This window comes from Ruditapes philippinarum, unplaced genomic scaffold, assembly GCF_026571515.1.
Source record: "Ruditapes philippinarum isolate M1 unplaced genomic scaffold, ASM2657151v2 ctg292_1_1_1_1, whole genome shotgun sequence".
NCBI classification, from domain to species: Eukaryota; Metazoa; Mollusca; class Bivalvia; order Venerida; family Veneridae; genus Ruditapes; species Ruditapes philippinarum.
The window spans coordinates 53291-68773 of record NW_026861516.1 but is presented as its reverse complement, the minus strand read 5'-3'; the positions used below and the strand labels follow the sequence as shown (position 1 = coordinate 68773).

At 30.0% G+C, this 15483-nt stretch overlaps 1 long non-coding RNA gene across 1 annotated transcript; it reads left to right on the top strand.

Annotated features, from left to right (window-relative positions):
* The first annotated feature begins 10617 nt into the window (after positions 1 to 10617).
* On the top strand, positions 10618 to 12328 carry LOC132715900 (uncharacterized). The gene is made up of 3 exons (XR_009623742.1): positions 10618 to 11257; positions 11754 to 11830; positions 12043 to 12328. It is a non-coding gene; the product is annotated as an uncharacterized LOC132715900 (long non-coding RNA).
* The last annotated feature ends 3155 nt before the right edge of the window (positions 12329 to 15483 follow it).

Genomic DNA, 15483 nt, shown 5'->3' with positions numbered 1-15483 from the left:
TCACTGTTTAGTTATTAAAATTGGATGCATGACATGTGTGTATGCGTGTGTGTTGGCATGTGTGTCTGTAGTTGTTGTTTTGGTTTGGTTTTACGTCACACCAATACAGTAGAGATCATATGGCGACTTTCCAGCTTTGCCTTTAAGAGGAAAACTGCACATGTCCATTGCACAAACGGGCACTATGAAGAACCAGAGACGTTCCGAAAGCTAGCTCTTAGTAAAAAAAATTCAAAATATATGTTGAATCTTCTTAAATGATATCAAGAGATTTTTTTAAAAAAATATAAACTGTATAAAGCTTGAGACAAATGCCAGAACGAATACACAAATTATAAAATATTAAAGAAAAATATTGAAGAAATCATAAAGCTTATATACTACAAGTACAAACGAACTGTACACGCTTTCAGAACATTTAACACAGCTCAATCTTAAGCGATGAACATTTCATTCGAGCGCAAATATTAAGTTCATAGAAAGTTCGATACACAGATAATTATTCAGTTATCTATCACGTAGCTTGACTTAAGACGGAAATTTAAGACAGAATATTCAAAACAGTTCAATGTACTGGAAATAAACCTAACTCAGTTACAACATTTGTGCTAGTAAATTTAGGCTAACGGATGCCACGGGATAATGTATCAAAAAGTAAAAACAGCTTTAAGTATTAGAACTAGCATGATAAAGTCTTGTTTTGCTGCAGTTGTTTTATATAGTTGTTTTGTTTTCAGATTGGTTTTTGTTCCTCTTTTTTACACGTATTTATATTAAAAGTGGACTGTGTATTTATATTTTAAAAATGGTTAAGACAATTTTATCATCTTGTTTTCGAGATATTAATAATTAAGATGCTTATACGTGTATATTAGAAGCTATAAAAATCGTAATAACAAACAATCAAATATTTTTTACGCAAATATCAAAATCCTACATGTTTTAATTTCAGATATTCCATTTTTAAGCAAAAACTGACACATTTTACAGTTACACAATTATAATTATACAAATATGTATTTTAACATTATTTTTTCAAATTTCATTAAAATGTAAACATTTTCTGAAAATCATAATACATTCCTTGATTAATGTAAGCTTATAAATCAGAACATAGCTTATTCTGAATCATTTTGTCTATATTTTTATACAAACAACCAGATCAAAATAACCTTAAAAACACAAACCGCCTTTTTACAAATATAATGCATTTTTTTAGTATTAGTAGTATATATATTTATACTTATTTTAAAGTATCATTTTGCAATTGCATTGAAGATGAGAACCGTCATATGGATGACAACGTTTTATTAACGTGATCAGAAAACAGGAAATTATACGAAAATATATCATGTTTCCTGTCTCCGATGTGGACATGTGCTGTCAATATATCTAGAGTACAGATTATATACGTGAGACATATAAGCCGATACATATAATACACATTATCAAAGTATAAGTAAAATATGTAATTTGTTTCATTTTTTGTTTTTACTTTTTGTAGTTTTTTTTTCTTGTTTTCTTTTTTTATAATATTCATCTGTACATGTATAAGATTCCTAGTATACCATAATTTAAATTGAAAGGCTATAATAAGTGTCATGTAAGGATAAAATAAGCAAGATGCATTTGATACAAATTTTATTGCAACGTTTGGTCACGGGGCAAGAACATTCATTAATACATTGTCCAGCACAATATTCTCATTAATATTGCATGTCAATGACTCAAGTACAAAGTTATCATATTCATCCCGTGGGTATTTGATATTACAGAAACATTGCATTATCCTGGAAACTTTACTGGCTAATATAGCAATCAAATGACAAAATTCTTGATAACATTCAACAGGCATCGCTTGATGTTCCCTGTAGTCTGAAAAGCTGAAGAATTACTGCATTGTTTCAAATGAAAACATTCTTCGTCAGAAAAAAACTGGCCGAGCTGTGCTGATGAATAATGAATATTTCAATTTCATTAGTTAAGTTAACTGAAAATAAGCATTTACATCTTTTCACTTGACGTTTGATAAAGAACCAATGTTTTATTTATTTTTACATCTTCACATAAACTTTTACGTTATTATTAGCTTTTATATATCTTATATTTCTTGGAAATATTCAGGGGAAATATTTGAAACAATATTTGAATGAATGCTTAATGGACGTACATATTGTCATTTTCTATCGACGTGGGTTTCTCGTCAGTAACCCGTTTACCTTTACTTGTATAATTTCTACACACAAAATGTAATTTTTTAACATAAAGGAAGTGGATTTGAAATTGACATGATGATATTTATCCGAAATGGGTAAGAAATTTTATTTATTTCTTATCAGGATCAAGTTTAGAAATTTAGCATCAATAAAATATTGTTTTCTTTAATAACATGGTCAAAGTATACATACTATACCAAGTATAGAATTAATAAATTTAACATAATACAAATATAAATTGAAGAGAGACTTTTATTTTGGTTCAGATGACGTTCATTTTTAGTTTGTTTGTTGTGTTAGACTTTCGGACACATTGTAACTGTAAATATAATATGACGACTTTCCAATTTTTATGTTGGTCGAAGACCTCAAGCGCCCCTCCATACATTATTATGGGTATGAGTTGGTCAGTCTTGAAAGCGGTTAAAATGATTTACTTTCTTAGGTTGTTTCACACAAAGAATGTACGTTTCATTTAAGACACCTTCATTTCAATTCACTTGATATAGAGATCAAACTGATATCCCCGAATTTTCTTTTAATGAGAACAAACCGCAGTAAAATTACTTAAGAAACGTAAGGTCTCTCTTTGATAAAATCTCGTCTTATTCAGTAATTGACGTATTTAAACTTTATTTCAGAAATTCAATTTCACTTTATCAACTATTTTTATATTGCTTGTCGTGAATAGCAAATACTCTATCATCGCTTATGGTAATAAATTAAAATATTTTGACAAGCAATGTCTTTTGGAAAAAGGTATGACTGCAACAACTGGTGTTTGTTGTTGTTGTTGCATACTTGTGACAAATTGCAGTGAAAACTAAACTCAACCCTATTATTTTCTTTAAAATGTAAAAGTATGCAAACTATATAAAATCATAGATTCTTAAGTACACACGTAAGCAAATGAGGTTCATAATTGTTGTTTGTTTGTAAGGGAACGATATAAAGTTTGAAACACATTGCATTTCATTAAAGTGATGTCCAAAAGTGATGTTAAAGACCTGATAAGCTTATACACTTTATAAAAAACCTACAAACGCTTTAAATTATGGAGTTTTTATTAAATCATAGTTCCATTAAATGAACAGAATAGATCAATAAGCTTTTGGGTAAATGATTACATGAAAGTGCGACAAGTCAAATAATAAGAAGCTTAAGCATTTACCTCACATTCTATTACCTCTATAGATAACAATTCATTACTTCAAGAGTGTTCGTGGCCTTATTATTACAGCTATAGCATAATATTATGTTAACATTGTTCTGTGTTACTTTTCAAAACCGGCAAATGTACAGATTGTCCAATCACATCAGCAATAATAGAAGCCGACAATTAACAGGTAAAAGCACACAAATATATATAGATGTTGTCTGCATCTGAATTCATGCATACCAGATATCTGACAAGATATCTGAAAATCAAGTGTTTTTTCACAATCATATTAAGTGTTGAAAAATAATCAAATATATACACGTATTTGTATAAATGTATATTGTTGTTTTTCTTTAGATTTTAGTGATGTCAATTACAAGAAAAATGTTTGTTCGTCCATCAGAACCAACCACAAGAAATCTACCACTGATTTCAAATACAAAAATGATTTTACTTTTAAAAATTTAACGTTGATTACAATATAACAGTAATGCAATTTTCTTCCATAAAATATGTTAAAGATAGACTTTTCAATAAGTGATGTATCAATAAGGTAAGTACTACTTACAATTCTCTTGTGCAGCATTTGCAATAATACACATTACATTTTCTGATCGTAATAAAAGAAACTACATAATTATTAAATGACCAGATGCTTTTAACTATCAAATTTATTCTAAAGACATTTGAAGACATTTTGCCAACTTATTGATTTCTACTTATTCTACTTCTGCAATCGTTGCACTTAGTTTGATAGATTTTGTCCCTCAAAATTAACATAAGCAGTATGCTATATGTCAAAGGTTTTTTTCCCCTGATTTTTTACAGTTTCTTATTAAGTTTTCACTGCTGTGAGTACCTTTACTTAACTCATACACATTTTGAGTCCTGTGTTTGATATAAGTGGTGCATACTGCAATTTACTTATGATATTTGGTTTCTTTATATCAGTATACATTTGCCACATTCTTAAGGTGCATCAAATATTGTTTTGTTGAAAATTTTAGGTCAAAAATTAAAACTTTCAACTGAAGTATTCTGAGGTACATTTGAAAAGGAAACTGTTGAGGCATTAACCCTTTACCTATAAAGAAGCTGTTACATTGCCTAAAAAAAGACAATTAAAATAAAAGCAAAAGCCTTACCTGAATCAGTTTGCAGCACATGTAACTTGTATGTCAAAATAAAGTTCCTTCCAATGAAAAATAAGTGATATGATGAATGAAAACTTTTAAAGTAACATCTATTTTAGTGACACTGAATCTCCATTACCTGAAAAAATTATTTATCAATTGAAAATTTATATTCAAATAAGGCCAGTAAACACAGCATTATCTAAGTTCAATGTTTACATAGCATGTACACAAAAGTAGTGCAAGGTTAAGAATGGTGTACTATTATGGACATGGCTTACTGATAAAAAATGTACAGAAATAGCAGGATAATATTTCTTCTTGTAATAATTCATTAAAATGAATTGAAACATGACCTTCTTGCAAAATTAATTAAACATAAAAAGCATAAATTCAGAAACTGTAAATTATTATATAGGATTAATTACATTCAAAGCTGTTGTAATATGATGTTAATATTTAAAAGATATTATGCATAATGTTATTTAAATATTTTTTAAAATCAATTTGTAAATATGAAAAAATTATACAGAACATGGTATAATGTAAATTGGAAGAGAAGTAAAGTATACCATTACAAATCTATGAAAGTTAAGGTGCCTTCATTATAGTCTTTGATCAAAGAATCTACTTCATATGACGCGTCTTCGCCTTCATATAGCACCTCATATACTGCATTAGGATTTCCGTCTTTTCCAGAAGAAACAGAAAGCACGATGCCTTTGTACCAATTCAGAGAGCCGTCTGATTCTGTCCACTGGTGGTTGATTCTCCTCCCAGGGAATTTCAATTTTCTCAAACGTGTTGATCTGCAAATTTGTATAAAAAATATTAACTATCCCTTTCAAATACATGTTGAAGGCACGTAAAATCTGAAATAAATATTTATAATTTTAGCCATTTTTAAAGTTGCAAGTTAAATTTGCTCATTTATTTGGATGTTATGCAAAATTAATGTTTAAAAATAGTAAACAAAAGTTAATTTGAGAACAATTTACAGTTGCTTATAGTGTATAAAGGCAATAATATAAGTTTATTACCATCATGATAGGAAAGGATTGCATGTAATGCACAATATTTTGTCAACATTTGTGTTACAGTACACAGTGAAAAAGTACATGAACATAAATTAACATAACAGCTTCATTAAAAAATTATAAAATTCAAATAAGGGTATATTGAAAATTCTAAACATCATTAAAAATTTAAAAATACTTCTTTATACATGTATACATTGCATCTAAACATTAATACTGCTAGATAACAACTGTACTTAAAAAGTACATTTCAACTGTCCCTTACCGTAATGTAAGAAACAAAATAACCTGTTACTTAAGACCACCTGCCTTTAAAGAACATTTTCATGTTTTCTCCATATTGGTATTTCCTAAACAAGTTAACAGCTGTTAAAAGAGTGCACATTGGTAATAACTAATATTTCCTATTTAACAGAATTCTTTAAATACCTTAACTATATATAGTTATATATACATTAAAATAAATCGCCTTTTACTTGATTGTGTTGGTGTTGGTATTAATGGGGTTGCAATGTAAATATCTTTGTCTGTCTTAATCTGAGTATGCAAGTCTTTTTGGTCTAATTTGTCACCTTCACTTCTCTTAGAGTTCTTTTTCTCTGATCTCTTGCATGACGTACCACAAAACTGTAAAATATAAAAATGAAGGATTAGGCAAAAGATACAGGTTACAATTAATATATAGTTATTATTATAAATGGTAAGTTAATACATAGGATGATATATATGCAAGCACATGTAAATATGGTGAAAGAAACCAAAACATTAATAGTATAAGAAATAAGTAGTACATTAATTGGGAACATACCCATGGCAATTCAGGTTTTCTTATTCCAGATAGAGTACCATGTCTTGGAACTGCTAATTCAGGTAGCATGTGGGTGAAATAGAAAGCCTTTAATTTGGGAATCATAACTTTTTTCCATAATTCTGTATCACAGTATATGCGTTGAATAAACATGTCATGTGGATTTATTCTTCTAATTATTAGATCACACCATTTGTAATTCATAACATTCATCTGACCTTGTATTTGGTAAAAATATTTATGATTATTTTTTTCAGTTGAATAATGCCATTTTGCACTGACAAACAAAACGCTTTATCATTTTCTGCAGATTCTTTGATCATTGTTTTTTTGTTCTGTAATAAAGTCTTAATTTCAATGAGACCTTCAGGACCTTTGGATCCAACCACTACACCATCGCTTGAGGCTGCTAAAAAAAGGATTATCTTTGTCAACAATTAAACCCGGAATATCAATTTTGTATTTAATATTTTCATCTTTCTCTTTCAAATTAATGTATTCAATTCTTGCATTATCCTCTTCACTTAAGCCTTTTAAAGTATACATGTTACCTTTAAAGTTGGAATAGAGAAGCCTTTTCACTAAATTGGGACTGTTATTATTTTGCGATCTTGACATCACTTCTCCAAATACGGAACTTGTGAGTCTGTTCTTTCTTTCAGCAAACCAGTTAAGGTTACTTGACTGACCACGTGTATGCTGTTCAATTAATTTCTATTGCATGTAGATATGCTGGATTTATAAAACATATCACATTCCTTTTTAATTGTGATGGACTGATATCGGCTTATCTTGCAGCACAGTTTCGCCGTATTCTTTTCTTGCTTTCTTACTGGTGCTTTCAAGAGATGATTTCATTTTCTTCAATTTCCTTTTGTTCCTGTTTATTTGACTACCTTTGGCACGTTTAGTACATCTGTAGCGTACAAACCTTTGTCTATAAGTACTGATAAAAAGTCTATCTGGGCGTTTATCTGTAAGCTGATTGTAAACTTGTGGTGACCATGCTGGACCTAGCAAAGACCTTAATGCTCTACCATAACATCTTGCGTAAAATGAACCACGGAAGCATTTGTTGAACATTTTACCCCCTTCAAATTTACATTTTATGCTCATCCATGACTCAGCTAAATTACTGGTAAAGTTACCAATCAGTCGGTTTGCCTTTTCCGATAGACGATTCAAAAATAGAAAAATGTCTCTTAACAACTCTTCAATATTAAAATCTTTCGGAGATATTGTCTTACCGCCCTTTCGTAACATTTCAATTTCAGTTTCAGAATATTTTTTTACCGAATCAGTCCAGTACTCGCATTGGCTTATTATAATATCTTCTTCATCATTATTGGTATTTTCCGTTTTGCTATCATCTGATTTTGTTATGTCTGTATTTTTTTCCTTATTTTTACAAAAATCTGTTGAACATAAATCATGTAAGCCAAGGACATGTCTCCCGGCATTTCTTATATCCTGTTTAAGTTTTTTAATTGCTGTCATTTTATTGGTTACAGCACTTCGCATTACATTAGCACATCTTACACCAGAACAAATTCTTCTAATGTTATTTCTTGTCAGTTTACTTTTTCCTTTATAATGGGGCTTCTAACATATTAAGCGTTCTAAATTGGATCTAAGGCATTTAGTGGCATGGTCAGCACATTCAATTTTTCTACATATTGCCCCCAAACAGGTACATTCTTTATTATATTTGCATAGACGGAACTGTCTCTATCAGCTATTACATGCATGTATCTTACTCCATGTTGTCTTTCACAATTCAAAAAACCTTCTAAAATGATATCACTTTCCATTGCCTGGGAAGATTTAGTCCAGTTTTTAAAACACTCATGCTGTACTGGTTCTTCATTTTCAGTTTCAGCACGGCTACATATATAACAAATTTTATTTCTGATACCTAGATGAAGAAGTTTATTTGTTCTTGCACCAAAGATGACAGCAACTCCAGCCATGGCATTGTAGCTATGTTTGTGAGTACGCTTACTCCACCCTCCATCACATATGACAGTTATTGCTGGAATACCTTGAAAATATTCGTCATTTTCCTCTGCCAATGCACGCTCGTCCCGACCTGCTTTCACAAGTTCTTCATCAAGAAGGGACTTCCACATACGCCCAATCTCTGTCTCAATTGACGAGTATTCTTTTTTGTAATGCCCGGAACACCTATAGTTCCAAAACATTCATTCAGGGAAGAACAACCTCCTCCTGTTACCATGCTACCCCAAACTGAACGAACATTTATATCCACCATATTTGTCGAACCAAACTTCTCACTGTTTTCCAGTTCAAAGGTCTTACCACATCCTTGGCATTTACAGGTGATGATGGTATAGAAACCATTCCTTTTTTCACTTTCACAATTACATTGTCATTTGAAAGGGCTTTTATGTGAGCTTCAGTACAAAGAGTGGCATGTGAAGATATTTCTAAAATGTGATCTTTCAGTTTATGCATGTTCATAACTCTATTACCTTCTAAATTATCTTTTAATGATGTTATATAAAGCCTTTTTTTTCTTTGTCAAGCAAACATTTAAATTTTCTGGCTTTCTGAATAATTATTTTACTTTATAGTATATATTTCAAACCTTGTTTTTTCTGCCTAATATAGAATGGGTCCACATGTTTAAGAATCCTCAGCTTATTTTTCTACTTTTCATCTTTCATCACAATTTTCCTTTTATAATTCAAGCTATGAATTTCAGTGGCCTTATTAAACACTTGTCTTTTCCCTCTCTTATTTCTTTCATTACCCATCCTGGTGGGGTAAAAATTACTGTTGCCACTACAATATTTCCTAAATTTCAAGCAATATGTTCACAACAAGTTATCACCACAAGTTATCCAAGAAATGTATATTTTCAAATTAATAAAAACATTGACACAACAATTGAAACAAATTCCATTAATAATATTTCCACATTAAATTCCATTAATTTTGAGCACATCAGTACACCATAGCGAGTTTCTTTTATATGCACTTTCATTCATGTCATTTCACGCTTCATGAGTTTCATAAATATTTTTCTAATACAATATAAAGGTCTTCAAAGCTGCATTATATTAATAAAGTTGCATAAATATTTCAAAGAAATAAAATAGAATTAATAAAATCGTTTTTACAGGCCATGTGAGAACCTCTTGTTTTTGTTTACATTTTGATGAATGAAAACGAAAGTTAATTATTTGTAAATGGTATGTCATCGTAGATCTACAACATGGCCGATCGGTTTGTTTATTTGTGGAATAAAGTAATTGAAGAAAGTACCAGTGTATGAATTATAATCAATACATCTGATCTTACCGTGAATAAGTTAAAAGCATTTGAAAAGAAACTTTTCCGCAGCAGCGTGTCTACATCTCCGCCATGTTTGATTACTTGGTACCCGTTGTAACAAACAATAATTTTATCACGCTTACGACAGGCGGGTAAGCATACGAAATGTATATCTGCCAAATTGTAAAATATTAAAAGAACTTACGCGATTGTTCATAGTTCCATAAAATATTACGTGTATTTGAAATATGTCGCTCATATATTTTTTTTAACAAGGACAAAAATAAAGTGATAAAAGAAATGTAACTTTCATTAAGATACGCCGAAATTACCCGATCTTTCAGGTGAGGTCTACTTCTGTGTATGAATATTTTTTACTTCCTTCCGTTATGCGGTCAACAGAAAGCCGACAAAATGTAAATAAATACAAGAAAGATATTACTATGTCAGGTATAAAGCAATCGAATTGAAATTCTTTGTATTTAGGTTTGTTCTATGAATATTTTTGTTCATGGGAATATGAATCTGTTTTAATTTATTTTACTAAGCGAAGCATAAACATGATATCCTTTGAGGAAAAACGACGTAAAAACAGAAGGATTTGATAAAATGGCGGGTCAAAAATGTATGCAGAAGCAGGTGAATAGTTCTGGATACGTTAAGGAGGTTATTTAACAAAACTTTATCATTCGGGTGCACTGCATTGATATATTGACTAAATGTTTATGAAAATATTTTAATTTAATTCCTAGTTTTTAAACAGAATTTTGACATAGCAGTATGTGGGTAATTTTCAGTTTCAAAATTATGCAACACTGCCATATTTTGATTTTGGAATCAATAAGTCACTCTAATGGTGATATATCCCTATATATTTATTAACTATTAACTTTTTTTTATAAAAACTCTTCTTTATTTTGTAATTCAGCAACTGCCATGTAATGTTGAGGAGTAGCAAATTCACAAGTTTGATCCCAGCAAACACATGACGTTAAAATAACGTCGGATTAATGTTAGATTTTGGTCACGACGTCGGCGACCAAAATACGACGTAAATCTGACGTTAAAATACCGATGTCTAATAGACGTTTCTTTTTGACGTCGTACTAACGTCAGGTTCTGGTCGGTGTCCTGACGGTAGGTAAAAAAATAACAAAAAATAATCCTTATTCGCTGTTGTAATCATTTAAACTTTTTTTCAAATGTTATTTGGATTACAAATGAAGTGTTCTTATATAAATACAGACCAAGATCGCGGCGCTGCAACCTAATAAAACATATAGGTGGCGCTGTATATAGGCAAGTTACATGTGTTATTGTTATGAAATCTATTTATAGCCACAGATCTGTTTACAAGTTCCAATCATTTAACGTTATAATATTATCATTTGCGGTACATTATATGTATCAAAATCACGAGGTTTTTAATGGTGCTTTAACATTTAATCATAGTGACAGAAAAGGGAAATAAAACATAATTAACCTATAATTCGAATCTAAAGTCACGTGGATGGAAATTCAAATTCGTAGGCGTTACGTTTTGGCTGTCGGTCAGGAATCGGGATGCATTGATAAAGTGAATATTATAGATTTTCTTGAACAAAAAGGTCAGTTCAATTTATTTAGATTTATTTCTACTTTGTATTTCATAAATAATTGCATGATTGCAAGCACTTTTAAATTTAATTATCATTATTTGAACAGCTGAAGTAAAATATCACACAAATTCGCGATAATGTCTAATAATAAATCTTTGTAAAATTGACATGTTTTAACTCTGCTTGTGAAGAGTTTATAATATGCCTTTCAGTACTACCAAAGAGAATGCTTAGTTTTCATATTTTTCTTAAACTGTGATGTTTTTGTCAGTTAAAATCTGAGAATTGAGAATGAATTTGTACGATTTCGAGCATTTCGGACCAAGACGTTTCGGTCCTAAATAACCCAAAACGTTCCGGTCCCAAATAACCCAAGACGTTTTGGTTCCAGACATTTCGGCATTAAATCTTCAATTTAAAAACTATGAAATATTTAAGACTTGCGTAACTGTTCTATTTCAAACGTAAAATATATACAGAAGTTAGAATATAATTTTCTTTTCAGGTAGTTAAAGTGTTGGACTAGCTCTCAAAGGTCGGAGGGACGGAAACACGTGAATATGTAAAAAGAAACATATGAAAGTAAGATTTTTGTAAATTCTATTACATACTTTAGTCCATACTAAACTGAAGTTTAAAAGCGGCTTTTTAAATGTTCAGTATTTATGTTTACTTTTAATTTTTGTTAAAGCTCTCTTATAAAAAGTTGGCAAAATTGTTTATTAAGTTTAGATAACCATGAAAACATTTTTGCTTGTTATTTTTACATGTTTCATAAATTTCTTTTTTTCCAGTGAAAATGATGTCACACACGCTATTGGACGCTACAAATGCTACATATCCTCCGGACAGACGAGGGGTGCTGAAAGAAGGTCATATCTTAAAGCATCACACCTCAAAATTCGTGCTAATTCTCATGGATATCTAAAAGTATAACTTTGTGAAGTAACTAAAAGGCAGCAATTTATACATTACTGACAATTATCAAAGGAGGTCAAAATATGCAAAATGGCACTAAATGTTTTAGAAATGCTGTAGAAATATAGTTAAAATACTGAAAATCTTTCATTAATTGTTTGAAATATTATTATCAGAATCTTTTAACTTTTCTTAAAATTATAATATTTTCGTTATTTTATTTGATAAGGCAAACTTTGATAGAAATATGCATACATTGTTTTGTTCTTTAATATTTGTACATGTTTTCTTAGTTTCATTTATGTCATTGTTTTTGTAATACTTTTTGTTTTGTAATTAACTTCTTTTATGTATTATTTTGTTTAATTTATGAAAATTATTTAACCTTGCAGAATTTACTAAAATTGTATGTATCAGCTTAAAATTGCAACTTTTATTTTAAATTAAAAAAGCATAAAACATATTTTTGCTTTTAGTTTTCTGTTATACATTTCATTGGAGGGAAAGTTACGTAATAGAATGAGTTACATTAAATTCGATCAAATTCGGATTAGCCAGAAAATATTTATGACGTGGTGAAACAAAAAAGATTAGGGGAATGATCAGATGAAGGTCAGAAAATGATCAGATTTAGGGCAGAAAAGGGTTAATATTTAGGTCGGAAAATGGTCAGATTGAGGTCGGAAAATGGTTAGAAACTGGTTAGATTTAGGTCGGAAAATGGTCAGATTGAGGTCGGAAAATGGTCAGATTGAGGTCGGAAAATGGTTAGATAATGGTCAGATTTTGGTCAGAAAAAGGTTAAATAATGGTTAGATTCTGACGTCTACCTGTCGTCAGATTATTACGTCAAAAAAACTTTCAAATCCAACCGTTTTTCCGACCGTCATCCGACGTCAGTACCTGACTTAAATCTGACGTCAGTATGACGTCTTGTGTTTGCTGGGATGTACCTTAATAAAATATTAATCGGTGGCGGAGACAATACAGTTTGCATCTTTGCAATGATATAATAATTATATCTCATCACCAAGGTTTCTATGTATTATAGGTTCAGTCGAACAATAAAAAATCCAATCAAATAGTTTATATTGAATAAATTAATGAATACTCAAAAATAGTAAATAGATAATACATCTGAAAACTGAAGCGCTCTCTTTGTCGTTGGAACATGTAAGCAAAGAAATATTATTATATTCTAAAACGTATTTTAGAATACGCATCATAAGATGAATGAAAATTATCTGCTTATTTGAGACTTGTAATATCAGTTATTCCAATCCATTAGATTAATTTTATCGCATTTCCTAAATATTTCCTGGTCTCTTTTTTAATGTCAAGGTAATCTAAATTTTCGTTGTAAATGCTGTAAGGGCGAGAATTACAACTTTTTTTAATGGTGAAAACGAGTTGTTTATCTTATCTTGTTTCTCCAATATTATCGAACAAATCAAGAAAATAACATCATGACAGCCAAAACTAAGCGTTCAAAGAAAGAAACCCCATAAAAATGAGGTGAAAAAACAAGTGATTTATTTATACATACACAGCAATTCTACTTTCAAACCTTAATGGGAATCAAGTACCTTTGGTGAAGTTGCTTAGCTCGAATTGATCATTGCTGAACTAAGAATCGGTTCAATGAGGTACATATCTTAGATATTAATGGTTAAATCTTTCTAAAGCAAGTGATTGAAAAGTGCAAAATCAAGTGATAAAAGCTACGTAACTGAAATGTGAATAATTCTCGGAAATGAAGTATCATATATTTTTGTTTGTACCACTACTGTAATCCGAGGCGTAATTGCTTGGTAAATAGTGAGAAACATGAAAGGTCATATTGATAAACATGAAAGGTCAGTGAAAAACATAGATTTTCCAGGGAGTTAATAGAGGAGAATCTCATTTTCTAACTTTATGATTGGCTGAAAGTATACGTCAAAGAATTTGATGCAATTTGGAAGACCTAGAAATTACGTATTTTTTAAATAAAAACCTTAAACATTAGTAATAAAACAATGAAATGCGAGATAAGATATAAACTAGTTTAATGTTCTACAATATATGCCATTACGAGAGGCATCAACATCTGTTTTGAATATCTTACTGGAGTTAAATGTAACTTACAATATACATATTATAATTTTAGTTTGATATAAGATACGTTTGCAAATGCTTGTTAAAGTACTGACATTTTCATCAAATATACATTTCCCAGTGTAAACTATGTCAAATCAACACTCATGAGTATTTTCTGTAATTCAATGCATTGAATAATGAAGAAATTAACACCAATCGGACTGTTGCCTTGTTAATTATTTTAAAAGTTAGTGTGACTCTTTTAATTGTTCTAATAATTATACAATAATTAGATCAGAAATAGCTTAAGACAAATGTCAGTACGAGTATACAAAATTTGATATTAACGATTATTATCAACTTATACTTGAACATCAAGTCATAAAGTTTATGGAGTACAAGCACAAACAAATTAACTATAAGCACGCTTTCTCTTCTAAATCTTAAGAGATGAACATTTCATTCGAACGCAATATTTAGTTCACAGAAAGTTCGACACGGATAATTATTCAGTTATCTATCACGTAGCTTGACTTAAGACGGAAATTTAAGATAGAATATTCTAAACAGTTCAATGTACTGGAAATAAACCTTTATCAGTTACAACATGTGTGCTAGTAAATTTAGGCTAAAGGATGACATGGGATGATGTATCAAAAAGAAAACAGCTTTTTAAGTGTTAGAACCGATATGACAAGTCTACTGATTATTGACACGATTTTGTTGTAGTTGTTGTTGTTTATGGGGTTCTTGTTGTTGTTTTTTTATTGTGTTTTTGTTGCTGTTGTTCTTATAGTTATTTCTGTTCTGTTGTTCTTTTCTATGATGATGATGATGATGATATACAAATTTATGACTGTACAAGTATTTCTATAAAATGCACTTTTAATTCATTTTCTACAGATGGTAATGAGAATTTTATCATCTTGTTTTCGAGATATTAAGATGCTTATGTATTAGAAGCTATTTAACAATTGTGATAACAATCATGCAAATATTCTGACATTTGTTTTCCTTTATATAAAAAGCCTTAACTCTTAGGTCCATAAACGATTCATGTTACATTTGTTCGTCTTATTCCTTAAGTCATACATATTTAGTTTAGATATTCTTTGTGTAAAAACATTTTTTAAAGAAAAAACTGACACACTTCACAGTCATACAAGTATACAAAAGTTATATATTTTAAGAGTGTCAATATCTTTTTTTTTAATGCACCATGAGCCAATATAACACAC